Consider the following 27893-nt stretch of genomic DNA (forward strand, 5'->3'; position numbering starts at 1 on the left):
ATGATTCAGCATAGAGATTCTCTCAATGGCAGTTCAGTTTCCTGGTGGCCTGTAAACATAATCAGCATTGCCCTTCTGAGACCAGTGCTGCAGGATGATTCCAACGTTGAGGTCAGTGGGGTCAGCCTGTGTGAAGTAGTGACAAACAGTAAGAGAAGCTAAGAAGCTATTTGTGTGATCAATGATCCATAGACTGGGGCTCAGAGTTCTGGGAACCAGTAGAGTTATGAGGTAGGGTGGTAGTTAAGTGCTTAGCTTTTGCCATCAGACAAACCTGGAATCAAATTCCAGCTCCCTGTCTTTAGTTTTGGGATCCTATGCAATTTAAATTTTCTGTCTGTAAAATGGTGATCGTGTTACTCACTCTATGAGGTCATCTATGCAGGTTATATGTTATAGCCATATAAAGGAACTAGCACAGTGTCAGCCACGGAGTAAGCATTTGATAAAAGGGAACTATTAGTGCTATCACAGTTGTATGAAAAAGGAAAGCATGTCTAAGCGAACGGACTAAGCTAGGCAGGGAGTAAGGAGATAAAGGAGGCTTGTTCAAGACATCACCCTACAGTCCAGCAGCTCATCCAAAAGTCAGTCATGTGCTCGATGTTCACAGAACATTTCTGAATCAGGAAACGCTGCAACAATAGTAATAGCCACAATAACAATTCTAACCAGCACTTTTAAGCCCCATTCCTATGACCGAAAAGGAAGGCAGTAGAGTCTAAATAATACATGCAGCAATACTGCTGAACTTCTCTGGGTGAAAAATGAAGGATCATTTTTCCACATTTAACTGAAACAATCAGGAAAAGGAAAATAAGGACAAAATGAATGCAATTACTCAACTGGAATTGGACCAAGGTGCCGTGTGATGGTCTTAGCAATCACATGTACGCACTTATTACCTTTTTATGTATTCTAAGAAGATCCTGCTGATGACCAGAGCCTTATATATGAGGTTTGCAACTCTAAGTTAAAAAAATGTTACAGTCAGTTTTTTCCTTATGGCTGGGAAGACAGAAATGGATGCATACTGATATTGTTCTAGTCCTTATTTGTGTTTTGATTTAAAGGACAGCATAGATCTTGAGTTGTTAAGTGGTGTGTCTTCAGATTCCCACACAGATCATGTACTTGCTAGAGTTGTTTCAGTCACATTGGGTGAAGTTACTATTAGCACTATTCCAGATGCAGATATACTATAGAGCGTTTGGGGTTTTTTTCACTATTTTTTTTATTTTAAAGTTCTTTTTACTTCGTGAATGGCACATCTGTGTTCTCCAGTGGGATAGGTCCAATTCTATGTTACAGAATACAGAAATATTTCATTTTCCCTTCATACTAGTTGGGACTGGCTGGAGATGCTCCTTAAGCCATTAATAAATCTACTAGCTAATTCACTTAGAGTACTAAAAAGGGTCTCACCTGGGCCTGGGGGTACAGTGACTCCATAAAAGAGCTCTAAACCTAAATTTAAACAAAAAGAATTTCATCCATGACTGAGGAAGCATCCACAGGACTATTTTACACGCTTTACATTTAAATTTGATATTTTGAGAGAAGACTACGTAATCCAAAATAATTTTATTTTATTTAATATGTATTTAGTTCTCCTCGACCCACTACAGAGCTGGATGTTGTATCATTATTATACAGTTATTATAAAATGTACACTTTTCTCCTCAATAAAGCCAATTTTACTTTTGAAAACTGAGGTGGCTGGCTTCTGTGGTTTCTCTCAACAGAAAGTCCCATGAAGAGTAAGAACTATAAATTGTCAAGTAAGAAATTGAAAAACTTATGCTTATTTTGTAAATTATTGAGCTAGGTCTGGCCCTTCATTTCGAAAAGCTATCTGCCTACAAGAAAGAGGAAGTATGAGGAGCACAGTTATCTATTTATCAACACTGTGAACTGGAAACAGATAAAGTGCAATAAGGAAGGAAAAGGAAATCATATGATAAACACCGTTAACCCAAGGGCACAGTTGATCTGTCTAGACCTTAGGTCAGATCAGCTGTAATAAAGCTACAAAATCCATGAAAAACTAAAGCTTATTTACAAAAACTGCCAAATTTGAATTTTCTAGTATTAATGGCTACCACTTAAAAATGAAACAATTTATATCAAATTTCATGTACAAACATGATGAATTTGAACTCTCAAGTAGAAACCTGATCTACAATATACTAAGTGTTGATAATTCTATTTGTCCTATAATCCACACTTCACAGCATATTCTAGAGAAAACAGTTGTTGGGTTTTTATGACTTTATTTAAACTTAACTTTTAAAATAAAAGTTTAAGAGCTAATTAAAAAATGTATTTAAGAACCTAAAATTTAGAAAATATTAAAAATTATATTTTCAAAATATTCTCAACTTGAAGTTATGGCTATTGAAATCAATGATTTATTCTCAGAAAATATGAAAAATTTACTGGCCTGCTTGTATACATCCTTGGGGTCTTAGTTTAGATATTATCTCTTCCAGAATCTGATATCCTGTGTCTAATCCTGTCATAATAATCATTTTATTGCACCGTGATTGTCTTTTACATAAGGCTGTAAACTTGGGGACAAGCATTTGTGTCTTATTCACCATTACATCTGTAGTTTTTACTTAGCACAGTATATGATATGTAGTAAATATGCCTTAAATATTGGATAAAGGAATGTTGCATGAATTGTGTTAGCCTGCATTATTGATTATTAAGAAAATTCATACTGCATAAAAAATTAAGGAATCTCATTTGTAAACAAGTTATTTCCAATATTTAAAGGACTAATCTTCTAATCTATTTTCTTGTACTTTTTCTACCTAGTTTTCCTCTTAATCAGTACAAACTTAAAATATGAGAATTTGAGTCTCAAATGGTAACACCAGGTTAGAAAGCCTGGTTAGTTTGGCCCCACAGTGGACAAGAGTGAGTCATCCAAATCCTACCTGTTAACAGACACTTGGTATGGGAGAAGCTGATACACAGAGTTCGTTGAAAGAGTTCTGCAGTTCCTAACCAATTATGTGGTTCTTATACTTCCTCTAAAAAACTTCCTCTAACTATAGTTCCTGAGACAGATACCTCCACTATTTTATTCTTTCATGGCATATATGACAGTTTAAATTATTGGTGTGATTATTGGCTTATGTGTTTATTATCTCTTTCTTTCCCACTAGATTGTATACTCCATAGAGGCCACACTACTTTATTCACTACTCTCTACCCAGGGTCTAGTTTAGTGCCTGACACACAGTCAATACTTAATAGTATTTGTCAGATGTATAAGACAAATATGAGTTCAAAAATATAAGCAGTAAATTTAGAGCAGGAGCTTTCAATCAAAAGAGACTATAAAAGTAGGCAGCTAACAGCTACCCCTAAATTAAGGTGTTTTCATTTCAACTCTGTGGAAGCCTTGATGATGTAGAAAATCTTGTAGTGTAAATTCCATTCAATCAAAGGCAAGGTAGAAAAACTTCAAAAGCAATTCTAGGTAGGATGAAGGTATGATATCTAGAAAAAGCAATGGAATCACAACAACAGCAACCACTTTCAATGGGAAGTTTTGGGTTTGAAGTAAAGCTTACTAGGTATGTGTCCTAGGTAAACTTACATACCATCTCTAATATTCAGCTTAATCATATTTAAAATAAGGGGATTTTACATAATATAATATTTTTATATTACATAAAAATATAAAAATATAAATTATGTGTTTATATTACATAAAATTTTATGTTTTTATGATGACTTAATGGGATTATATGCATACAAGTAGCAATTAGCATTATTTATGGCATTTAGGAGAAGGGGCTCAATATCAATTAGTTCCTTTACCTTGGCCAGTCAGTGTCTGCACCAAGATTGAGTTATAACTTCATCAAGTAACCAGGATAGTACATTTCAGGTAGGAAAACATAGATGAAATAAGGGATTAAATGCAGAAGAAAAGTAAGTAGGTATTAGGGTTAATAAATTAAAAAATAAATGTGTAAGACAGAGTAGCGAGAATTTCACAGCAGTTAGAAATGGAAAAAGATTTCAACATGATACAAAAACTGCCAAGAAATCTATTAGCTTTTCCCTTAGGTGACGTAGTCTTCCCCTCATATAAATAAAATAATTGCTACTATTATAGTTGGAGAAAAATCAACTGAAATGTACATTAAACACATATTAGAGATTTAACATTCTTCACATCATTTCACATGCTGAAAACTCAACCTTTGTAAATATAGCCATGAACCTTATTATTTACTATAATAAAGTAACAGCATATCCTTTTCTATGTACTACTTGCAGAAGTATAAAACGCAAATCTATTCTTGCTTTTTAGGTACAATTACAAGGCAGCAGAATGTAGAGTTAGGCCAATTATTTGCATTTTGTGCTCATCAGACAGGGGCTACCAACTCTGGAAGAAAAACCTGGTATCAAAAATACTTCACTGGAAATTCTATTTTCATACTTAGTTGCTTTCAGTATTCTTACTAATTTGGTCAAACTTATGTCAGCTCCCTCATTAAAATTGTTTTCTGTCTAAATCATTATTTTTTCTGTGTACATATATGTGTGTATGTGTATTATTTGGTCAATATTCAGATAGAACAAGTATGAGATGCACTGCATATCACAAGTAATCACCCTATCCCCATACTTCTCAGGGAATATCTACCTGGTACCAATAAGCTCATCAAGAGTTCATTTGAATTCATACCCTTTGTCAATCACAGGTGATAAACTGTGATTTTAATAGTCTATGTTCTCTACAAGACCATTGTCTTCATGAGGGCTAGAATCTGGTTTATTTTCTTTCTTTTGTGTCATCACCACCAAGTTCAGGACAAGGCACACAATATACAACCATTGGATACTTCATTCATTTATTCTAAAATGTTTATTGAGTACTTACTGTGACAGGCATTGTCCCAAGTGGTGGTGATTTAGAAATGAACAAAATAGATGGAAATTTCTGATCTCATGGGGATTATATTTGTTGTGGATCCCTGATAATCAGTATATAGAATGACAGACAATTATCTGTGCTAAGGAATTAAAATAAAGCAGGGAAAGGGGAAAGTAAATGATGGGATTGGGAGTTGAGGTTGAAATTTTAGGTAGGGGGACCAGCAAGGAAATTATGGAAAGATCACATTCAAGTGAAGATCCAAAAGAAATGAAGGAGGGAGTTAGCCAGAAATGCCTTGGAGAAAAGGTATTCAAGTCAAAGGAATAGGAATGAGTTTCCTTTAAAATGCCAGGCTATATTCACATAGAAATGTTTTTATTAAAATATAAAGGTATAGGAAAGGCATTCAAATCAAAGAAATAGGAAAGAGTTTTCTTTAAAATGTCAGGCTATATTCACACAGAAATGTTTCTATTAAAATATAAAGGTCCTATAGAAACATTTCTGTGTGAATACATAAACACCATATACATAAAAGTTTTAAAATGTTTTATAGGAAAGGAATTTAGAAATCAAGAAGATAGAGCTAGGGTATTTTGCATTACTATGATTCTACCACAAGCCCCCACGGGAATTATCCAACTCAGTAATAACTTGAGAAATTTAGGGGTACAAATAAAGTTTGCAATAACTGTAATCACTGAGAATGGTAACCTACTAATACATCTGGAATACCTAGAAGAAACAAATCCACTTTAGCAGGACACCTTCAACAACTCAGGTCATGTGGGAGTCTCACAGAGAAAGCAAAGACCAGTGAAAAAGAGTTCATATATCAAAAATATCAAACCCAAAGAAAGGTTCATCCATAAGTAAGTCAGCAGATGAAAATCTGTAAATTAAATATAAGCATTAAGTTTAAAATAGGGCATAGTATCAGGGAACTAATCTAAGGGCCAAAATAAAAAAAAAAAAAAGAAACTATGAAAAAGGCAGATTTGAAAAAAATACAGATTTATAGAAATAAAATTGTCATTAAAATTAATATCTGAAGTGAGAATGCATCATATTAAATGGAGCTAAAGGACGGATTAGTGAATTGAAAGATAATTCCAAGGAATTTACCCAACACAAAACAGAGATAGAAAATATTTTTTAAAAAAGATTAGGAGATCTAAAGGACAAAATAAAAAACTCTCACACATTGCTAATAAGTATTTGAAAATGAAAAAATAAAGACAAAAAGGTAATATCTGAAATGATGATTAATCTTTTCCAGAACTGATAAAACCTGAGATAACTGTAAAACAGCATCAAGTAGGTCCTTCAGGGAATATTCCAGAAGAAGGCACTGTTATAGGAGATGACAGCTCCATGCATGCTATTATGCCAGAAGACCTTCCAGTGGGACAAGATGTAGAGGTGAAGGACAGTGATATTGATGATCCTGACCCTGTGTAGACCTTAGCTAATGTGCACATTTTTGTTAGTTTTTAGCAAAGTTTAAAAAGTAAAAAAAAAAAAAAAAAAAAAAAAAATTAAATGGAAAAAATATAGAATACAGATGTATGGAAAAAATATTTTGTGCAGCTATACAACGTATGTGAGCTTCAGGCTAAGTGTTATTACAAAAAATTCAAAAAGTTAAAAAATATGTTTATAAAGTAAAACACTTGACAGTAAGCTAGGATTAATTTATTATTGAAAAACTATAAAACTTTTATAAATTTAGTGTAGCCTAAGTGTACAGTGTTTATAAAGTCTACAGTAGCATACAGTAATGTCCTAGGCCTTCACATTCATTAACTGCTCACTCACTCACTTGCTCTGAGCAACTTCCAGTCTTGCAAGCTCCATTCACTGTATTAATTATAACTTAGGAGCAAAAGACTATACCATACAGCATAGGTGTATAATAGGCCATACCATCCACGTTTATCTAAGTACACTCTGTGAGGCCCACACAATGATGAAATCACCTAACAATGTATTTCTCAGAATGTATCCCTGTCATTATGAGATGCATGACTACATACCAAAACTCATGCGATGTAGCTAAACAGTTTTAGGGAGCAAAGTACAACTTTAAGTTAATATGCTAAAAAGAAAAGACAAGACTAAAACAATCAAGAAGTTAGAAAAGTTACAAAAAAGTAAAACCCAAAAATGTGAAAGCTGAAACATAACAATAACACCGAGCATAAGGGAAATGAAAAACAAAAATGTAAAGACCGTCAACAAAATTAAATGTTGCTTTTTTTAAAATGACTAATAAAGTTGAAAAATCTCTGGGAATTTTTGTTATAAAAAGAAGATATAAATAAACACAATGAAAAAGGAAAAACAAATCTATTTGGACATTTAAAGTGATTACTGAATACTATGAAATACTTTATGCTAATTTGACTTAAATATTCAAGTTATTTTACAAGTGAGATAATATCAACAATTTTGTAGAAAAATATAACTTGCCTGAGAAGAACTAGAAACTCTGATTCGACAATTATAAATAAAGATACCAGATATATGGTTAGAAATTTATATAAACACACACACACACACACACACACACACATACACACACACACACACACACACAGATTACCAGGCCCAAATACATTTAAATATAAAATGTAATAAACCTTTAAAACTCTGTTGAGGTCTATGTTATAAAAATTGGACCACAGAAAACAGGAAAGCACCTTAACTCTTGTAGAAGGCCCTTGAACACTGATATCAAACCCAGATAAAGGCATTATGAGAAAGAAAAATTATTTACAATGGTTAGGATTTAGAAGAGGTACAAGCTAGCCAAAAGACACTCAGAAAAAGAAAAGTAACAATAGCTGTTACTTATTTAGCTACTACTAAGTGTTTGGTAAGAGTTTTGCATATATTATTTAATTTGTATATCAGCCATAGAAGTAGTTTTATTTTCTTTATTGTCACAATTGTATAAAGAAATAAAAGGATGCTCAAAGAAAATAAATGGACTCAAACTCATAAAATTAACAAGCAGCAGTGGTTGATAGAGGGAGACTCTAAAGCCCATGTACTTAAACACTACCTTCCACTACTGACTCATCTTTCTTAATTATGTTCACATAGGACATTATGCTGTCTCCCTAACACTTCACCCAATTTTAAATGAAGTATAATTTTTGGTTTTTAGCAGCTTTGCTATGATGTTTCCAAGTATTGTTTCCTTCAAATTTATTGTATTTAGAGTTCACTAAGCTTCATGTCTTTCACAAAATTTGGGAATTTTTAATCTTTCTTCTTAAAGTCTTTAAATATTTTCTCTTGTTCTATTCTTGTTATATTGTCCTGTTCTTGTTCTTCAATACCCTACATGAGAGAACAGGCAGTCCCTCAGACATATACCTCCACAGCAATAATAATTTTCTAGCTATCCAAGAAAAAAAAGTGCCATAGTTGAAACTTTGGGACTCAAGTAGGGGGTTGTGAACACTAGTGACACCCAAGACCTAAGAAGGCCATTTTGAGAGGGCAGAATCAAGCCCACATGACAGACTTGCCAATGATGGTCCCAGCTCCAGACCTGGAAACGGCTCCATCCTCCTCTATCAAAAACATCTACAAAGGGGCCTGGAAGAAGTCATGCACACTAATGCCTCAGGTGACAGTCACTTGTCTTGGCGGAGGATCCTAAAAGGGAGCTGCCACTTAGTTCCAGTTCCTCTTGGATGCTCTCTCAGAGCAGTCCTGCCAGCACAGGGAAAAATAATTCAAAATAATCATTTTCAATAAGTCCAATGAGATGTAGAAAACACAAATAAACCACAAAATATAATTAGGAAAACAATTCATTAAAAAATTAGTTTAGTTTAAATATTATATTCCATAAAAAAAAAAGGACCAAACAGATATCCTATAGCTGAAAAGTAGGAAGACAGAAGTGAAAAATTCAATACAGGGCTTCAACAACAGACTCAATCATACAGAAAAAGAATTGGTGAACATGATGACAGGTAATTTAAAATTACCGACCTAGAGGAACAAAAACAAGAAAAAGACTGAAAAAGAGTGATGAAAGTATGAGGAACCAATGGGACAATAACACGTGTACAAACATATGAATTAGGAATTCCCAGAGAAGAAAGACAGAGTAAGAGGACAAAAACTAATATAAAGAAATAATAGCAGAAAAGTTTCCAAATTCTGGGAGGCATATGGACATTCAGATGCGAGCAGCATAAAGGCTTCCAACAATGCTCTAAGACATACTATAACCAAATTGTTCAAAGTGAAAGACAAAAGAGCGATCTTGAAAGTAGTGAAAGAAAAGAGCCTTGTCCCATGTAAGTGAACATCCAAAAGACAATCAGTGGATTTCTCAACAAAAACCTTGTAAGCCAGGAGGGAATGGAATAATAGATTCAAAATGCTAAAAGAAAAACACCTGACAAATAAAAACAGTATATCCACAAAAGCTGTCTTTCAAAAATGAAGGAGGGATAATGACATAACCAGACAAAGGAAAACTGAGGGAGGTCATCATCACAAGACTTAGAAGAAATGCTAAAGAAAGCTCTTGGAGTGGAAATAAAAGGATACTAGATGATAAAATAAAATTATATGAAACAATAAAACTTATTGGCAAAAATAAATATATAGTCAAATTCAGAATATTCTAATACTGAAATGGTGGTATGCACATCACTTTTTAATTGGGTTATTTATCTCTTTATTATTTCTTATTAGGTATATTTTTAAACTTTTTATTTTAATATTTTTGGATACATAGTAAGTATATATATTTATGGGGTACATGAGATATTTTGATATAGGCATATAATGCCTAATAATCACATAAAGGCAAACGGAGTATCCATCACCTCAAGCATTTATGCTTTGTGTTACAAACAATCCAACTACACTCTTTTAGTTATTTTAAAATATGCAATTAAATTATTTTTGACTAGTCACGCTGTTGGGTGATCAAGTACTAGATCTTATTCATGCTTTCTAGCTATCATTTTGTACTCTTTAACCATCCCCACTTCTCCAGCTCCTACTCCCCAGTTACCCTTCCCAACCTCTGGTAACTGTCATTCTACTCTCTATCTATGTGGGCTCAATTGTTTTAATTTTTAGCTCCCAGAAATATGTGACAAGTTTGTCTTTCTGTGCCTGGTCTGTTGTTACAAATGACAGAACCTCATTCTTTTTTTATGGCTGAATATTACTCCATTGCATATATGGGCCATATTTTCTTTATCCATTCTTCTGTTAATGGACACTTAGGTTGCTACCAAATCTTAGCTATTGTAACTTGTGCTGCAATAAACATGAAAGTGCATATATATCTTGAATAAACTGATTTCCTTTGTTTTGGGTATGTATCTAGCAGTCAGATTGCTGAACCATATGGTAGATCTGTTTTTAGTTTTCTGAAGAACCTCCTGGCTGTTCTCCATAGTACCTATACTCATTTACATTTCCACCAACAGTGTACCAAGATTCTCTTTTCTCCACATCCTTAACATCATCCATTATTGCTTGTCTTTTGGATGCAAGTCATTTTAATGGGGGTTAGATGATATCTCAATGTAATTTTGATTTGCATTTCTCTGATGATCAATGATATTGAGCACTTTTTCATATACCAGTTTATGATTTGTGTGTCTTCTTGTGAGAAAAGTCTATTCAAATCTTTTTCCTATTTTATATTTGCATTATTGGATTATTTTGTATATAGTTGTCTGAACTCCTTATATATTCTGGTTGTTAATCATTGTCAGATGGATAGTTCGCAAACACTTTCTCTCATTCTGTGGGTTATCTCTTCACTTTGTTGATGGTTTCCTTTGCTGTGCAGAAGCTTTTTAGTTTGATGTGACCCCGTATGTCCATTTTTGCTTTAGCTGCTTGCGCTTATGGAGTATTAATCAAGAAATATTTGCCCAGTCAAATGTCTTGAAAGTTTCCTTGGTGTTTTTCTTTTTTTCCCAGCAGTTTCATAGTTTGAGGTATTAGACTTAAGTCTTTAATTCACGTTGACTTGATTTTTGTGTATAATGAGAGAGAAGGGTCTAGTTTCAGTCTTCTGCATATGGGAACTCAGTTTTCCCAGGACCATTTTTTGATGAGACTGCCCTTTCCCCAGTGTATGTTCTTGCCACCTGTGTTGAAAATGAGTTCACTGTAAATGTATGAATTTGCTTCTGGGTTCTCTATTCTGTTCCATTGCTATATGCACTGTTTGTATGCCAGTACCATGCTCTTTTGGTTACTATAGCCCTGTAGTATAATTTGAACTCAGGTGATATTCCTAGTTTTTTTTCTTTTTGCTCAGGATAGCTTTGGCTATTGTGGGTCTTTTGTGGTTTCCCATAAATTTTATAATTGTGTTTTCTATTTCTGTGAAGAATGTAATTGGTATTTTGATAGAGATTACATTGAATCTGTAGACTGCTTTGAGTAGTATGGGCATTTTAACAATATTGATTCTTCCAATCCATGAACATGGAATATCTTTCCATTTTTTTGTGTGTCCCTTTCAATGTCTTGCAACAATCTTTTATAGTTTTTATTGTAGAGATCTTTCTCTTCTTCGGTTATTTCCTAGGTATTTAATTTTATCTGTAACTACTATAAATTGAATTACTTTTTAAATTTCTTTTTCAGATTTTCACTATTGGCACATAAAAATGTTACTGATTTTTGTATGTTGATTTTGTATCCTGCAAATTTACTGAATTTATTGATCAGTTCTAATAGTTTTCTGGTGAAGTCTTCAAATATAAGATCATTTCGTCTGCCAACAAGGAAAATTGGACTTATTGCTTTCCAATTTGGATGAACATTATTTCTTTCTCTTCTCTAATTGTACTAGCTACGACTTCTAGTACTATGTTGAATAACAGTGATGACAGTGAGCATCCTTGTCATGTTCCAGATCTTAGGGTAAAGACTTTCAGTTTTTCCACACTCAGCACAATACTACCTGTGGGTCTGTTGTATGTGGCATTTATTATGTTGAGATACGTTACTTTTGTACCCAGTTTTTTGAGGGTTTTATTTTTTTATCATGAGGGGATACTGAATCTTAACAAATGTTTTTTTTCTAGCATCATTTGAAACAATCGTATGGTTCTTGTCCTTCATTCTGTTGATATGCAGTATTATATTGATTGATTTGCATGTGCTGAATGATCCTTGAGGTCTGGGATAAATCCCACTTGGTCATGATGATCTTTTTAATGTGTTGTTGAATTTGGGTTACTAGCATTTTGTTGTGGATTTTTACATCAATGTTCATCAAAGATATGGGCCTGTGTTTTTCTTTTCTCTTTTTTTGTTTTTGTTTTTTTAATGTGTCTTTGGTTTTGCTATCAGGATGACACTGGCCTCACAGAAGGTGGACACATTCCCTCCTCTTCTGTTTTTCAGAATAGATTGAGTAGAATTGGCATTAGTTCTTTAAATGTTTGGTAAAATTCAGCAGTAAAGCCATCAGGTCCTAGGGTTTCCTTTGCTGAAGGACTTTTTATTACAACTACCATCTCATTACTTGTTACTGGTCTGTGCTGGTATTGGAATCATGGTTCAATCCTGGTAGGTTGTATATGTCTAGGAATTTATTCATTTTTTTCTAGGTTTCCCAATTTATTTACATGTATTAATAGCTGCTTATAGTAGCTTCTAAAGGTCTCTTGATTTCTGCAGTATCAATTGTAAGGTAACCTTTTTCAATTTTGATTTTATTTATTTGGGTTTTCTATCTTTTTTTCTTAGTCTTGCTAAATGTCTGTCGAGTTTATCTTTTCAAAAAACCAACTTTTTTATTTCATTGTTCTTTTGTATTATTTTCTTCATCTCCATTGCATTTATTTCGGCACTGATCTTTATTATTTCTTTTCTTCTACTGATTTTGGGTTTGGTTTGCTCTTGCTTCTCTAGTTCTCTAAGATGAATTGTTGGGTTTTTTATTGAAAGTTTTTCTACTTTCTTGATGTAGGCACTTACCACTACAAACCTCCCTCTTAGTTTTGATATGTTCTGCTTCCATTATCATTTATTTCAAAAAACTTTTAAAATTTCCTTCATAATTTCTTAATTGACCAACTGATCATTCAGGAGTATACTGTTTAATCTCCATGCATCTGTATAGTTTCCTCAATTCTTCATTTTTAATTTCTAGTTTTATTTCATGGTGATCAGAGAAGATATCTGATATTATTTCAGATTTTTGAATATTTTAAGGCTTATTTTGTAGTCTTAGGTATGATCTATCCTTGAGAATGATCCATGTGCTAAGGAGAAAAATGTGTGTTTTGCAGCCGTTGGATGAAATGTTCTGTAAATATATATTAGGTTCATTCAGTCTATAGTGTGGATTAAATCCAATGTTTCTTTGCTGATTCTCTGTATGGATGATCTATTCATTGCTGAAAGTGGGATGTTGAAGTTTTCAGCTATTATTGTGCTGGGATCTATCTCTCTATTTAGCTCTGATAATATTTGCTTTATATATCTGGGTGCTTCAGTGTTGGGTGTATATTTACTTACAGTTGTTATATCCTTTTGCTAAATTGACCCCTTTATAATTATATAGTGACCTTCTTTATCTCTTCTTATAGTTTTAGTCTTGAAATCTGTATTGTATGATATCAGTATATTTCAAGTATACTTACAAATATGATTACATTATTATAATGTTCTGTTTTTCTATGTACATATTACGTACATAGTGCTAGTACTATTATGCAATAATATTATTACCTTTACTGCGAGTTTTGTACCTTCAGATGATTTCTTTTTGCTCATTAACATCCCTTCCTTTCTAATTGAAGTACTCCCTTTAGCATTTCTTGTAGAACAGGACTGATATTGATGAAATCCCTCAGCTTTTATTTGTTTGGGTAAGTCTTTATTTCTCCCTCATGTCTGAAGGATATTTTCACCAGGTATACTATTATAGGGTAAGAGTTTATTCCTTCAGCACTTTAAATATGTAATGCTACTTTTTCCTGGGCTGTAAGGTTTCCACTGAAAAGTCTGATGCCAAATGCTCTGTTGTATGTTATTTGTTTCTTTTCTCTTCCTGGTTTTAGGGTTCTTTCCTTATATTTGCTTTTGGGAATTTGACTATTAAATGCTTTGAGATGGTCTTCTTTAGATTAAATGTGCTTGGTGTTCTTTAACCTTCTTTGTGCTTGAATAATTATATCTTTCTCTAGGTTTGTGAAGTTCTCCAATATTGTCCTCAGAACAAACTGTCTACCTCTATCTCTCTCTGTGCCTCAATTTTAAGACAAATAACTGTTGCCCTTTTGAGTATCTTGTAGGCATGCTTCATTCTTTTTTATTCTGTCCTTCTGTCTCCTAAATATGTTTTCAAACAGCCCATCTTCAAACTCACTAATTCTTTCTTCTGTTTGATCAATTCTCCTGTTAAGAGGCTGCTGCATTCTTCAGTGTGTCAACTGCATTTTTCACCTTCAGAATTTCTGCTTGATTCTTAAAAATTATGTCAATCTATTTGTTAAATTCATCTGATAGGATTCAAATTCCTTCTCTATGTTATCTTGAATTTTACTGAGTTTCCTCAATAATTCTGTCTAAAAGGTCACATTATCTCTGTCTCTCTGAGATTGATCCTTGATGCCTTATTTAGATTGCTTGATGAGGTCATGTTTCCTGGATGGTCTTAATGCTTGTGGATGTCCGTTAATGTCTAGACATTGAAGAAGTAGGTATTTATTGTATTCTTGGTGGTCTGGGCTTGTTTGTACTCATCCTTCTTGGGAAGGTGTTCTAGGTATTCTAAGGGACTTGTTTATTGTGACTAAATTTTTGGTCAGTGCAGCTATGTCTACAATGGGGGCACTCCAGGGTCAGTTACACTGAGGATCTTACAGACTCATAGAATTACCACATTGGTGGCCTTGTACAAGATCTGGAAGAATTCTCTGTATTACTAGGCAGAGACTTTTGTTCTCTTCCATTACTTTCTCCCAAACAGAGTCTCTGTGTGTGTATGTGTGCTTAGCTGCCTAGTGCTGGGCTGGGGGAGACATAATACAAGTTCCCCTGTGGCCATCACCACTGAGACTTTGCTGGGTCTGACCTGAGGCCAGCACAGCACTGGGTCTTGCAGAAGGCCCGCTATAACCACTATTTGGCTGCTACCTACATTCACTCAAGGCCCTGGGGTTCTACAGTTATCAGTTACCAACACCAGCCAGGCCTGTGTCCTTCTTTTCATGGCATCGAATTCCCCCAGCCCCAGATGGTTCCAGAGGTGCCCTCTAAGATTCAGGTCCTGGAGTAAGAACCTTTAAGAATCTACTTGGTGCTCTATTCTACTGCAGCTGAGCTGGCACCCAAGCCACAAGACAAGTCTTTTCCACAAGCATAGAAGTCTCTTCCCTTGGACACCACTGCCACAGGCCCATGGGGAGTACTAACAGGCTACTGTCAATGTTCATTCAAGACCCAAAGATTCCTCAGTCACCTTGTGGTGAATGCTGCCAGGCCTGGGACCCATTCAGGTGGTGAGCTCCCCTCTAGCCTAGGGAAAGTCCCAAAATGCCATTCAAGAATCAAGTCCTGGATTTGGGGACCCCAAGAGCCCACTTCCTGCTCTACAACACTATGGCCAAGCTAGTATCTAAGCTGCAAGACAAAGTCCCCTTTTCTCTCCCATCTGTTTTTCTCAAGCAGAAGTAGTATCTCCCTGTAGCCACCACAGCTGGGAATGTGCTGGATCACACCTGAAGCCAGAATGTTTCAGAGTCTCACTCAATGCCCACGACAGGTACTGCCTGGATATTGCTGCTGATTAGGCAAGGCCCAGAGGCTCTTTAGTCAGCAGGTGATGAATCCTGCCAGGGCTAAGTCCTTCTCTTCAAGGCAGCACATTCCATTCTAGCCCAGGGTATGTCTAGAAATGTTATCTGGGAGCTAGTGCCTAAAATGGGTGCTTCAAGACTCTACTTTGTGCCCTATCCTACTGTGACTGAGTGGGATCCAAGTTGCAAGACAAAGTCCTGTTTACTCTTCACTCCTCTCCTCAAGTAGAAGAAAGGAGTCTCTTTCAGAGCTACCAGTTGCATTGCTTGGGGTCAGAGGAGGGGTGGCAGAAGCCCTCCCTTGGCTACCATGTCTGGTGTCTCACTAGGTCATATGACCCTCACATCCACTGGCTCCAAGCCTAGCAGAGCACTAGGACTTGCCTAGGAGTTGCAGTCCTTGTGGCTCAGACTGCCTTAAAGTTTATTTAGGACCCCAGAGAATTTTAGCCCATAGTGGTGAAGTTTGTGGATTCCTGAGTTCCAACCACTGGGATGGACAATTTCTCTCCTATAAATCACCTTTAAGTCTAGAATAAAAGATAAAATACAAAAAGTATCAAAAACAACTACAGCTAGCATACTTATTAATGGATACACAATATAAAAATGTATAAAATGTTATATAAATAAAGTGGGGGGGCTGGGGGAAAAGCAAAGTATAGAGGTTTTGTATGCAATGGAAATTAAGTTATCAGTTTAAATTTGATGGTTGTCACTATAAGATGTGTTATACATGCCTCAAGGTAACCACAAGGAAAAAACTTCTAGTAGACACAAAAAACATGAATCAAAGCAAAAATTCAATAAAATACAAAAGAAGACAGCAAGATTGGAAGAAACAAAAGAACTACAAAACAGGCCAGGCATGGTGGTGCATGCCTGTAATCCCAGCACTTTGGGAGGCCGAGGGGAGTGCAATATGAGGTCAAGAGTTCGAGATCATCCTGGCCAAGTTGGTGAAATCCCATCTCTACTAAAAATACAAAATTAGCCGGGCGTGGTGGCAGGTGCCTATAATCCCAGCTACTTGGGAGGCTGAGGCAGGAGAATCGCTTGAACTCGGAAGGTGGAGGTTGCAGTGAGCCAGGATCGTGCCATTGCACTCCAGCCTGGGTAACAGAGTAAGACTCCATCTCAAAAAAAAAAAAAGAACTACAAAACAGTCAATATTTGTCAGTAATTATTTTAAATGTTAATGGATTAAATTCTCCAATCAAAATACAAAGATTGGTTCAACAGAAAAAAAATATGTAAAATCCAACAATATGCTGTCTGTAAGAGGCTCACTTTAGCCAAAAGGATACATACCCAAAAAGTGAAGACATGAGAAAAGATAATCCATTCAAATGATAACCAAAAGAGAACAAGAGTGGCTATAGTTACATCAGACAAAATAGACTCCATCAAAATCTATCAGAAGACATAAAGAAGGTCATTAAATGATAATAAAGTGGTCAATTCATTAAGAGGATATAAAAAATTGCACATAATACATGCACTCAACAGTAGAGAATCTAAATATATAAATTAAATGTTAACAGAACAGAAGGGAAAAATAGACAGCAGTACAATAATATTAAAAGACTTCAATATCCCACTTTCAAAAGTGGATAGATCATATAGACAGCAAATCACTAGGGAAACAGTGGTCTTTAAAAGTAGTACAGACCAAATAGACCTAACAGACATCTATAGAACATTCCATCTAATAGCAGTAGAATATACATTTTTCTCAAGTGCACATTGAACAGTCTCCAAATAGATCAGATGTTGGGCCACAGAACAAATCTTAACAAATTTAGGAAAAACTAAAATTATCTCAAGTATCTTTTCTGACTACAATATAAAATTAGAAATCAATAAAAGAAGAAATTAAAAATGAAAAAATAAAAGTGAAAAAAATCACAAATATGTGGCAATTAAATAATACACTCCTTAATAGCCAATGTGTAAAAGAAGAAATCAAAACCAAAATATTGAATTTCTTTAAACAAATGAAAATGGGCACACAACAAGAGGGAAGTACATAACAATGAATACCTACGTTAATAAAAGAAGAAAAATTTCAAACAAGTTAACTTCACACCTCAAAAATTAAAAAAAGAACAAACTAAGTGCACAAAGTCATCAGCAATAAGGCTATATTAAAAATTAGACCAAAAATAAATGAAATAGAAAATAGAAAAATAATAGAAAAGATCAGTAAACCTAAGAGTTCGTTTTTTTGAAGATAGATAAATCTTTAGCTAGATTACCCAAAGAAAAAAAGAAAGAAGACTCAAATTTAAAATTTTGTAATGGAAAATGGACACATTAAAATGATAGAACAGAAACACATGGAATTATAGAAAGACTATATTGAACAATTATATTCCAACCGATTAGATAGCTTAGTAAAAAAATAAGTTCCTAGAAACATACAAGATGCCAAGACTGCATCATAAAAAATAAAATTCTGAATAGATCAATAGCAAGTAAGGAGATTGAATCAGTAATAAAATGTGCTCCCATCAAAGAAAGGCCCAGGACTAAATGTCTTATTTTTTGAGACAAAGTCTTGCTCTGTCACCCAGGTTGCAGTGCCATAGTGTCCTTGGCTCATGGCAACCTCCATCTCCCGAGTTCAAGTGATTCTCCTGCCTCAGCTTCCCAAGTAGCTGGGATTACAGGCACTCACCACTACACCCGGTTAGTTTTTGTATTTTTAGTAGAGACAGGGTTTCACTGTGTTGGCCAGGCTGGTCTTGACCTCCAGAATTCAAGTGATCTCCTTATCTAGGCCTCCCAGATTGCTAGGCTTACAGGCGTGAGCCACCGTGCCTGGCAAAAGAACTAGATGTCTTGATGAACAGATTCTACTAAGCTTTAAAAAATTAATGCCCATCCCTCTCAAACAGTTCCAAAATGTTTATAAGAATGACACACTCTCTAACTCATGTCAAGGCCAGCATTGCCCTCATACCAAAGCTGGACAAGAGTGCTACGAGAAAAGAAAATTACAGAGCAATATCTCAGATGAATATAGATACAAAAGTCTTCAACAAAATACCACCAAATCAAATTCAATAGCACATTAAAAGGATCATACACCATGATCAGGTGGGATTTATCCCTGGGATGCAAAGATGATTCAACATACACAAATCAATAAATGTGATACATCATATTAACAAAACGAAGGATAAAAATCATATGATGATCATCTCAACAGTGTGGAAAAAGCGCTTGACAAAAATCAATGCTTTCTTGATAAAAAGCCTCAACAAATTTGGTACAGAAGGAACGTACTTCAACATAATAAAGATCATATATGACAATCCCATAGATAACATCATACTCAGTGCTGAAAAGCTGAAAGCATTTCCTCTAAGATTGGGAATGAGAAAGCGTACTCACTCTCACTATTTCTATTAAACATAGTATTGGAACTCTTAGCCAGAGCAATTAGGCAAGAAAAAAATGGGAAAGGAAGAAGTTAAATTGTCTCTGTTTATAGATGACATAATCTTATATGTAGAAAAACCCTAAAGACTCCAGGAAAAAAAAAAAAAAAAACTTTTAAAACTGATATATGAACCCAATAGTTTCAGGATAGAATGTAAACATACAAAAACCAGTTGCAGTTCCATGTATTAACAAAGAACTCTCTAAGAAATTAAGAAAACTATCCATCTTAGTCTGTGGGCATTGCTATAAAAGAATACCTAAGGCTAGGCAATTTATAAAGAGAAAAAATTTATTTGGCTCATAGCTTTTCTGGCTGTACAAGTAGCATGGCACCAGCTCCTGGTGAGAGCTCAGGCTGCTTCCACTCACGGCAGAAGGTAAAGTGAAGCCAGTGTGTAGAGATTACAAGGCAAGAGAGAAAGAAGAGGGAGCTGACAGGCTCTTTTTAACAATCAGCTCTCATGGGAACCAATAGAGCAAGAAATCACTCAATACATCAAGGAGGACACCAAATCACTTATGAGGAAACTACTCCCACGATCAAACACCTCCCATTCGGCCTGCCTGCTAACACTGGGATCAAATTTCAACATGAGGTTTGTGGGGACAGATATCCAAATTATAAAACAATTCCACTTACAATAGCATCAAATAGAATAAAATACTAGAAATAAATTTAACCAAGTTGATGAAAGATTTATACACCGAAAATTCTAAGACACTGATGAAAGAAACTGAAGACAAAAACAAGTGTAAAAATATTGCATGTTCGTGAACTGAAAGAACTGCTGGTTTTACAATGCCCGTGCTACCTAAAGTATTTTCAGATTCAATGCAATCTATCAATATTAAAATGATATTTTTTACAGAAATAGACAAAATTCTGAAATTTGGTAGCCACAAGAGATCACAGATAGACGTAGCAATCTTGAAAAGGAACAAAGCTGGAGGTATCACACTCCGTGATTTCAATTTGTCTTATGAACTATAGTAATCAAAATAGTTTGGTACTGGCATAAAAACAGACACCTAGGTCAATGGAATAGAATAGAAAGCCCAGAAATAAATGCACACATCTACGGTTAACTAATCTTTGGCAAGGGCTCCAACTATACACCATAAGGAAAGGAAATTCTCTTCAATAACCTCAATAAGTGGTTTTTGGGAAACTGGATACTCAAATACAAAAGAATAAAACTGGATCCTTGTCTTGCACTGTACACAAAAATTAACTCAAATGAATTAAAGATTTAAATGTAAGATCCAAAACTGTAAAACAAAGCTTCTTGACATTGGTTTTGGCAAAGAGGTTTTGGATATTGACACGAAAAGCACAGGTAACAAAAGCAAAAATTTAAAAAGTAGTAACTACAACAAACTAAAAACCTTTTGCACAGCAAAGGAAACAAAAACTGAGAAGGCAACCTACTGAATGCCAGAAAATATTTGCAACTATGTATCTGATGAAGGGTTGATATTCAAAATGTATGTAGAACTCACACAACTCAATGGCAAAAAAAAAATAACAATAACTCAATTTAAAAATGGGAAAAAGGCCTGAACAGACATTTTCCCAAAGAAGGCATACAAACAAATGGGCAAGAAGTATATTAAAAAGTGCTCAACATCAATAATCATCAGGGAAATGCACATCAAAACTCCAGTGAGATACCACGGCATGCGTGTCAGAAGGGCTGAGAGATAAATATCTGCAAGAATGTGGAGAAAAGAAAACACTTGTCCATTGTAGGTGGGAATGTAAATTGGTTTTGCCATTGTGGAGAATAGTATGGAGTTTCCTAAAAAAATTCAAAATAGAATAATCATATGATCCAGCAAGCCCACTTCTGGGTTTATATCCAAAGGAAATGAAATCAGTATCTTTAAGAGATATCTGTACCCTCATACTTATTGCAGCATTATTTATAATATCCAAAAGATGGAAACTACCTAAGTATCCATCAATGGGTAAATTGGATAAATGAATAAAGAAAATGTGGTACATATACACAATGAAATAGTATTCTGCCATAAAAAAACAAACAAACCTGTCATTTTCAACAACATGGATTAACCTGTAAGACATTATACTAAGTAAAATAAGCAAGATATAGAAAGGCAGATAGTCTGTGATCTCGCTTATATAAAATCATATACAAAGGTGAATCTCATTGCAACAGAAAGAGTGATGATTGCCAGGGGATGGTGGTGGAGAAAATAAGGAGACATTGATTCAAGGGTGCAACCTTTCAGTTACAAGTTGAACAAGCTCCAGGGATCTAATGTACAGAATGGATGGTGAAGAATGTGCGAATTAATTTGATTGTGATAATCACTAACAAATGTATGCATAAAAAATCACAATGCACACTTTCACTATATACAACCTTTGTCAATTAAAAATTTTTAAGTAAAAAATAAATAAAATTGTACTTCTGGTTTCTGAGATTCTGCTTATTTTTTATCCACTCTTTTTTCTCACTCCTTTTTAGATTAAACCCCTCCTCCATTATACTGTTAATCCTACTAATTTATTTATTTAATATAATACATTTCTCTGTTTTAAAATTCCTTTTTTTTTTTTTTTGAGGCAGAGTCTCGTTCTGTCGCCAGGCTAGAGTGCAGTGGCACCGTCTGGACTCACTGCAACCTCTGCCTCCTGGGTTCAAGCAATTCTCCTGCCTCAGCCTCCCCAGTAGCTGAGACTACAGGTGCCCGCCACCACGCCCGGCTAATTTTTGTGTTTTTAGTAGAGATGGGGTTTCACCATGTTAGCCAGGATGGTCTCAATCTCTTGACCTTGTGATCCGCCCCCTCGGCCTCCCAAAGTGCTGAGATTACAGGTGTGAGTCACTGTGCCTGGCCCATTTGGTTCTTTTAATAATTTCTTATTTCTCTGCTGAGATTTCCTATCTTTTTGTTCATTTCAATCATATTCCCTTTCATCTCTTAAAGCGCAGTTTTAATACCTGCTTTAATTTTCTTGCCTAGTGATTCCAACATGTGGGTGATTTTAAGATTGCCATCTGTTGATTTTCTTTATCCTTAAGAAAGGGTAACATTTTACTGGGTTGAAGTAATTATGGGGTTTTTTGTTTGTTTGTTTTTGTTTTGTTTTAAGATGGAGTCTTGCTCTGTTGCCAGGCTGGAGTGCAGTGGCACTATCTTGGTTCACTGTAACCTCTGCCTCCTGGGTTCACACAATTCTCCTGCCTCAGCCTCCCGAGTAGCTGGAACTCAAGGTGCCCGCCACCACATCCGGCTAAATTTTTGTATTTTTAGTAGAGACAGGGTTTCACCATGTTAGCCAGGATGGTCTCGATCTCCTGACCTCGTGATCCACCCACCTTGGCCTCCCAAAGTGCTGGGATTACAGGCGTGAGCCAGCGCACCTAGCCAATTACGGGTTTTAACTTAGACATCGTCAATGTTAATTGTGGATACTCCAGATAGTGTCACATTGACCCAAAGAGTGCTACTATCTTTGTTTTCACGGGACATTAATTTGGCTAATCTCATATTGAAAAATTTGTGCTTTTTGGATCTCAGTTTGGATTGATTTCAGTCTGCCCTGTGCATGTGCAGTTCAGGGGTCAGCCAAAGACTTAAGCCAGAATTTATACACACAATTTCTCATCTCTGTCTCTTTACTTTCCTATGTTCTTCCTCATTCTCTGACATCCCTGTTCCTTCCCAGAGTTCCTATAGACTACAGAGAAAGCAATGGGCTTTCTCTTGAAGTTTAACTGTCCCATGTTGCCACTATAATTGGAGATGCCCTCAGAAAAAGCCTCAGAAATGTGAAACTCACTTCACCTCATGACATTTGCTTAATACAAAGTTTGAACCTATTTTGAACTATTTCTCTAGTCTCATCCATTCTCCAAAACCTTTAAATAGTTGTATTGTGTTTTGTTATGCTTTGCTTTTATTTTTTGTTTTTGTTCAGAGTTTATAGCTACTATTTGCAGGCTGGTTGTTTGATTGGATGTTTATTTCTCCACACAAGAAGCAAAATTCTTGTATCATTATTATTCCTAAGAACAGAAGGTTACAGAGAAACAGAAAACAGAAGGCTCTAAAAAAGTACCAAGAGATACAAATAAAACTTGAATAAAAAACAAAACAACAACAACAAAAAAATGAGAAACATGTCCCTGGCTTCTGGGAGAGGGCTGAACAAAGGCAGATAAAGAGGCAATAAAGTAGGTAATAAGTACATTTACAGAAATATGTACCATCAAATAGGTAAGAATGCAAGCAAAATTTATATATAACAAAAAGTTTTAGAAGTAGAAAAAATGTTAGTAAATAGTTCGTATTGTCTAACAATCAATCTGTCACCCAGGCTTTGTCACCCAGGCAGGAGTGCAGTGACATGATCATAGCTCATTGCAATTTCAAACGCTAGCCTCCTGAGTAGCTGGGACTACAGGTATATACCACCACACCTGGCTAATTTTCTATTTTGTTTTCTGTAGACACAGGGTTTCACTATGTTGCCCAGACTGGTCTTGAACTTCTGGGGGCTCAATCAATCCTCCCTGCTTGGCCTCCCAAAGTGCTGGGATTATAGTGTGAAAGGAAAATAAATCTTGGGGTCCAAAATCACTAAGCTAAAGGGAAAACTCAAGCTGGGAACTGCTTAGGGCAAACCTGCCTCCCATTCTATTCAAAGTCATCCCTCTGCTCGCTAAGATAAATGCATATCTCATTGCCTCTTTGGCAAGGCTAATCAGAAACTCAAGAATGCAACCATTTGTCTCTAATCTACCAATGGCCTGGAAGCCCCCTCCCACTTGGAGTTGTCCTGCTTTTGCTTCGAGTTGTCCTGCCTTTACGAACCAAACCAATGTTCATCTTACATATGTTGATTGATGTCTCATGCCTGCCTAAAATGTGTAAAACCAAGTTATGCTCCGACCATCTTGGGCACAAGTTATCAGGACCTCCTGAGACTGTGTCACGGGCAGGCGTCCTTAACTTTGACAAAATAAACTTCCTAAATTGACTGAGACCTGTCTCAGATTTTTGCAACAGGCATAAGCCACCATGCCTGGCCTCAGAAGTTTCAAAACCAACACTCTTCATCAGATCCCAGAACCAAAGAAGGAAAAAACAATTGAAGAATTTATGTCCGCAGTTATGCCAAGATTTACACTAATGCATACCACATCTCAAAGATTGAAGAACTCTCTCAAAAACTGGCAATAATTAAGTTTCCAACCAAATTATATTTTCTAAATTAAAAATAAGCACACACCCAAATATAAAATTAAAAAAAAAAAACCCTGAAGCTAAAGCACATTCACCTTATAGAAAAAGTGGAGTCCATATCTCTCTATTTTATAAATGCATTTTCAGACTTGATGCATTATAGGACATGGTAACCTCAAACAGCAAGGAAAAAATCTTATTTAAAACTCAGTAAGAATATAATCTGTGCAAGAAATCTATCATTTTAAATAATTTCATTAAACTGTTTTTTCCTTTGGTATACCCCTGGTTGTAACACTATTAGGTTATAGTGAAAAACACCCTCAATTAACTATCAAAAAGTATGGTTCCACTATTAAGCAACTATGAGACTTTGGACAGGTCCCTTCACCATCTAGGCTTCAATTTACTCATGTGAAATGTGAGGCTAGAACAGATGGTTTCTGCTTTCCAGATGCAAAATTCTAAAACTACATAACCTTATTTCTAGGTTCTTCAATAATTGAAAGATTCTTGTACTATTTCTAAAAAATAGATTTGGCAAATTCCTCAGATCTCAGGCCCAAAGAAAATATTTCAGGAGAGATATATTATGCCTTTCACACAAGTGCAAAAAAATTAAAAATGTAGACTCCCACATACAATCTCAAGCAAATCATTAACTGACATCTGATGCTGTCTTACCTACAGAGATAAGAAGCTTGTTTACATCTGTACTTCAGGTGAGTGTGATAATTTTGTGAATGGTATGTTAAAAATAATTTCAAATTTGAGGATTAAGCAATGAGAAATGTGCTGTAAATTTCAAGAAAAAGATGGTGCAATATTGTTTAGGATTCTGAGAACTTTAGATCTATCTTCTTATAAAAACTTCTGCTTAGAAACAAAGAAATAAACAAAAACCAGGATAAACAATACAATACTCTTTCCAACTTGCTGGAATTACATTCACTCAGAAAAACATTTATTAAGCACCTAATTGGTACAAGGTGTACTGTCCTCTATGAGACACATACACATAGAAAATAATTTTGTTTCTGCTTTAGTGAGTTTGCAATATGCCAGAATAAATACATGCTAAAAGGCATATATACATAAATAATATAATGCATTGCAGTAAGAGGTAAGAGGTAAGTACTACGATAGACGGACACAGAAAGTCCTGTGCCTCAGGTTTTACTCCCTGCAGGGCACTAAGCTATTTTGAATCACACTGCAGGAGGTGGCCAACCACACAGCATGCAGTGCATCAGTACTATCCAGGGAAGAAAAGACTACTACATGGTTAAGAAAGCCTGAAAAAACAGAAGCAGAGAGGTGGACCTAGATAACTAGCAAGTCAGTTGAAGGTCAATATGTGCCTACCTGGAAAATAGGGTCCAATTACTGGGCAGAAGACTAGGACCCAAGGGTGATTCTGTGCAACTAGGGGAGATAAGAAAGGAGAGAAAGGAAGTGAGTATTCTGTTGTGGGAAGAAGGGTATTCCAAGATGACAACACACCAAGAGCATAACCATAGATGAAGGAATTCTGAATTTCTTCTAGTTTCCCATCTCATGATCATGACAAAACAAAAGGAAATTACCACAAAATGTAATAATTTCTACCAGAACCTACAGATTCTGGCAGGCTAAATTAAACCTGAAGATAAGCAGAAAATTATATTCCAGTTCCTACTTACAACTTCTGTCACATAAAGGGGTACTTACATAGTTCATATGTGCAAACTGAGTTGCATCCTTTCTAAATCGTTTTATTTAAATGTGAAATGTTTGGAATTGGGTATCACTGGTCTTCATTTTGTTTTGAAAAGGCAATATGAATGAATTAATCTATAATCATGCTAATAACAAAATAAGAATTTTAACTCCTTCCTTTGAAATGAAAAGACACATCCTTTAGCCAAGAGCTTCCAAGTTTAATTTACGATTCACAAAAATCTACAAACATAAATTACATAGTAGAAGTTTCCCTTATTCTTACTTGAATATAACTCTAATCATTTGAATATCAGTTTTAACAAAATGAATAAGAGTACAACAGAGTTCAGATGAAGCTCGTTTCTTGCCAAAATCCGTATGAATGCCAAATACCTTCCAAGCACAAATAAATCCTGCCCTCCATTTAAACAAACAAATAAACAAACAACAAACAAAACACCACATTTCCTAAGATTGGGCAATCACTACTAAGTGACTACTAAGTAGTGAGTAAGAGCTAAGGGAAACGGAGTGAACTTTAGGTCACCAGGACACCGTACACTGAAAAACATGTGCTGCGCTTCTTCAGAAACAAGCTACAACAGCAGAAAGACAAGGTACCTTATATCTTGTTTATAAATCTTACTTTATAAAGGAGAAAAAAGAATGGAAGAAAGGGAAATCATAGTCCGTTATATCCTATTTTGTGCTAGGCACTTAGACAACGTTTTATCATTTAATTGAAACGAGTTGAATCGTTACCAGGAGCAGAGAGCGGAACCCAGAGAGCCCTGAGCAGCTCCATCACCGCCCCCGGCCTAGTTACCCTCACCCCAGAAGGAGTCACAACCCTGTGCCAGCAGGTCACCATTACAGCAACCACAACCCTGAGCAAAGATGCCCAGGCAGCCAACCCCAAGCCGGCACCACGTGCAGAGGCGCAGCGAGCAGTGGCAAGGGCGGCCTCACAGGCGGCGCCTGCTGGTGGGGATAAGATCATCGCAAGGAAGATTTGGGGAACAGTAAAATGGTTCAATGTAAGAAATAAATGGTTTCATCTATGGGAATGGCACCAAGGAAGATGCAGTTGTACAGCAGAATGCCATACAGAAGAATAATACCAGAAAGTACCTTAGCAGTGTAGGACACGGAGAGACTGTGGAGTTTGATGATGTTGCAGCAGAAAAGGGTGCAGAGGCAGCAAATGTTACAGGCTCCTGTGGAGTCCAGTTCATAGCAGTATATAATGCAGCTGACCATAACCATCATAGACGCTATCCATGTGGTCCTCAAGCAATTACCAGCAGAATTACCAGAATAGTGAGAGTGGAGAAAAGAATGAGGGATGGGAGAGTGCTCCCTTAGGCTCGGCCCAACAATGACGGCCCAGCTGCAGGCGAAGGTTCCCGCCTTACTACACGAGGAGACCCTACGGAAATCGACCACCGTATTCTAACTCTCCCTTGCAGGGAGCAGCGACGGTGGGTGCTATCAACCGGGGTGCAAGAGCACAAGGTAGGCCAGTGAGGCAGGATATGTGTATGGTTTATAGACCATGATTCTTCAGGGAACCTCCTCGCCAAAGCCAGCCTAGAGAGGACGGCAGTGAAGAGGGTAAAGAAAATCAAGATGAGACCCAGTATCAGCAGCAACCTCAACATTGGTGCTGCTAAAACCCCAGTTATCTATGTAGACGCCCAGAAAACCCTAAACCACAACATGGCAAAGAGAAAACAGCAGCCGGTCCAACAGTCAAGAATTCTGTGCCTGAGGCAGAAGAAGGTTGAGTAAATGCC

General features: G+C 35.9%; 1 protein-coding gene and 1 pseudogene across 10 annotated transcripts in view; one reads left to right on the forward strand and one right to left on the reverse strand.

The window, feature by feature from the left end:
• On the forward strand, positions 1 to 27884 carry LOC111542251 (annotated as a pseudogene).
• ZBTB20 (zinc finger and BTB domain containing 20) overlaps positions 1 to 27893 on the reverse strand; it is an 821902-nt gene that overhangs the window by 581588 nt on the left and 212421 nt on the right. For 3 of the 10 annotated variants that reach the window (XM_026456671.1, XM_031935145.1, XM_026456673.2), the window contains one exon: positions 25762 to 25821. The exons of the other annotated variants lie outside the window; for them this stretch is intronic. The gene's annotated coding sequence lies outside the window, so the exon portion shown is untranslated. The remainder of the gene's footprint in view (positions 1 to 25761; positions 25822 to 27893) is intronic. 10 annotated transcript variants of the gene reach the window in all.

This window comes from Piliocolobus tephrosceles, chromosome 2 (genome assembly GCF_002776525.5).
Source record: "Piliocolobus tephrosceles isolate RC106 chromosome 2, ASM277652v3, whole genome shotgun sequence".
Classification (NCBI taxonomy): Eukaryota; Metazoa; Chordata; class Mammalia; order Primates; family Cercopithecidae; genus Piliocolobus; species Piliocolobus tephrosceles.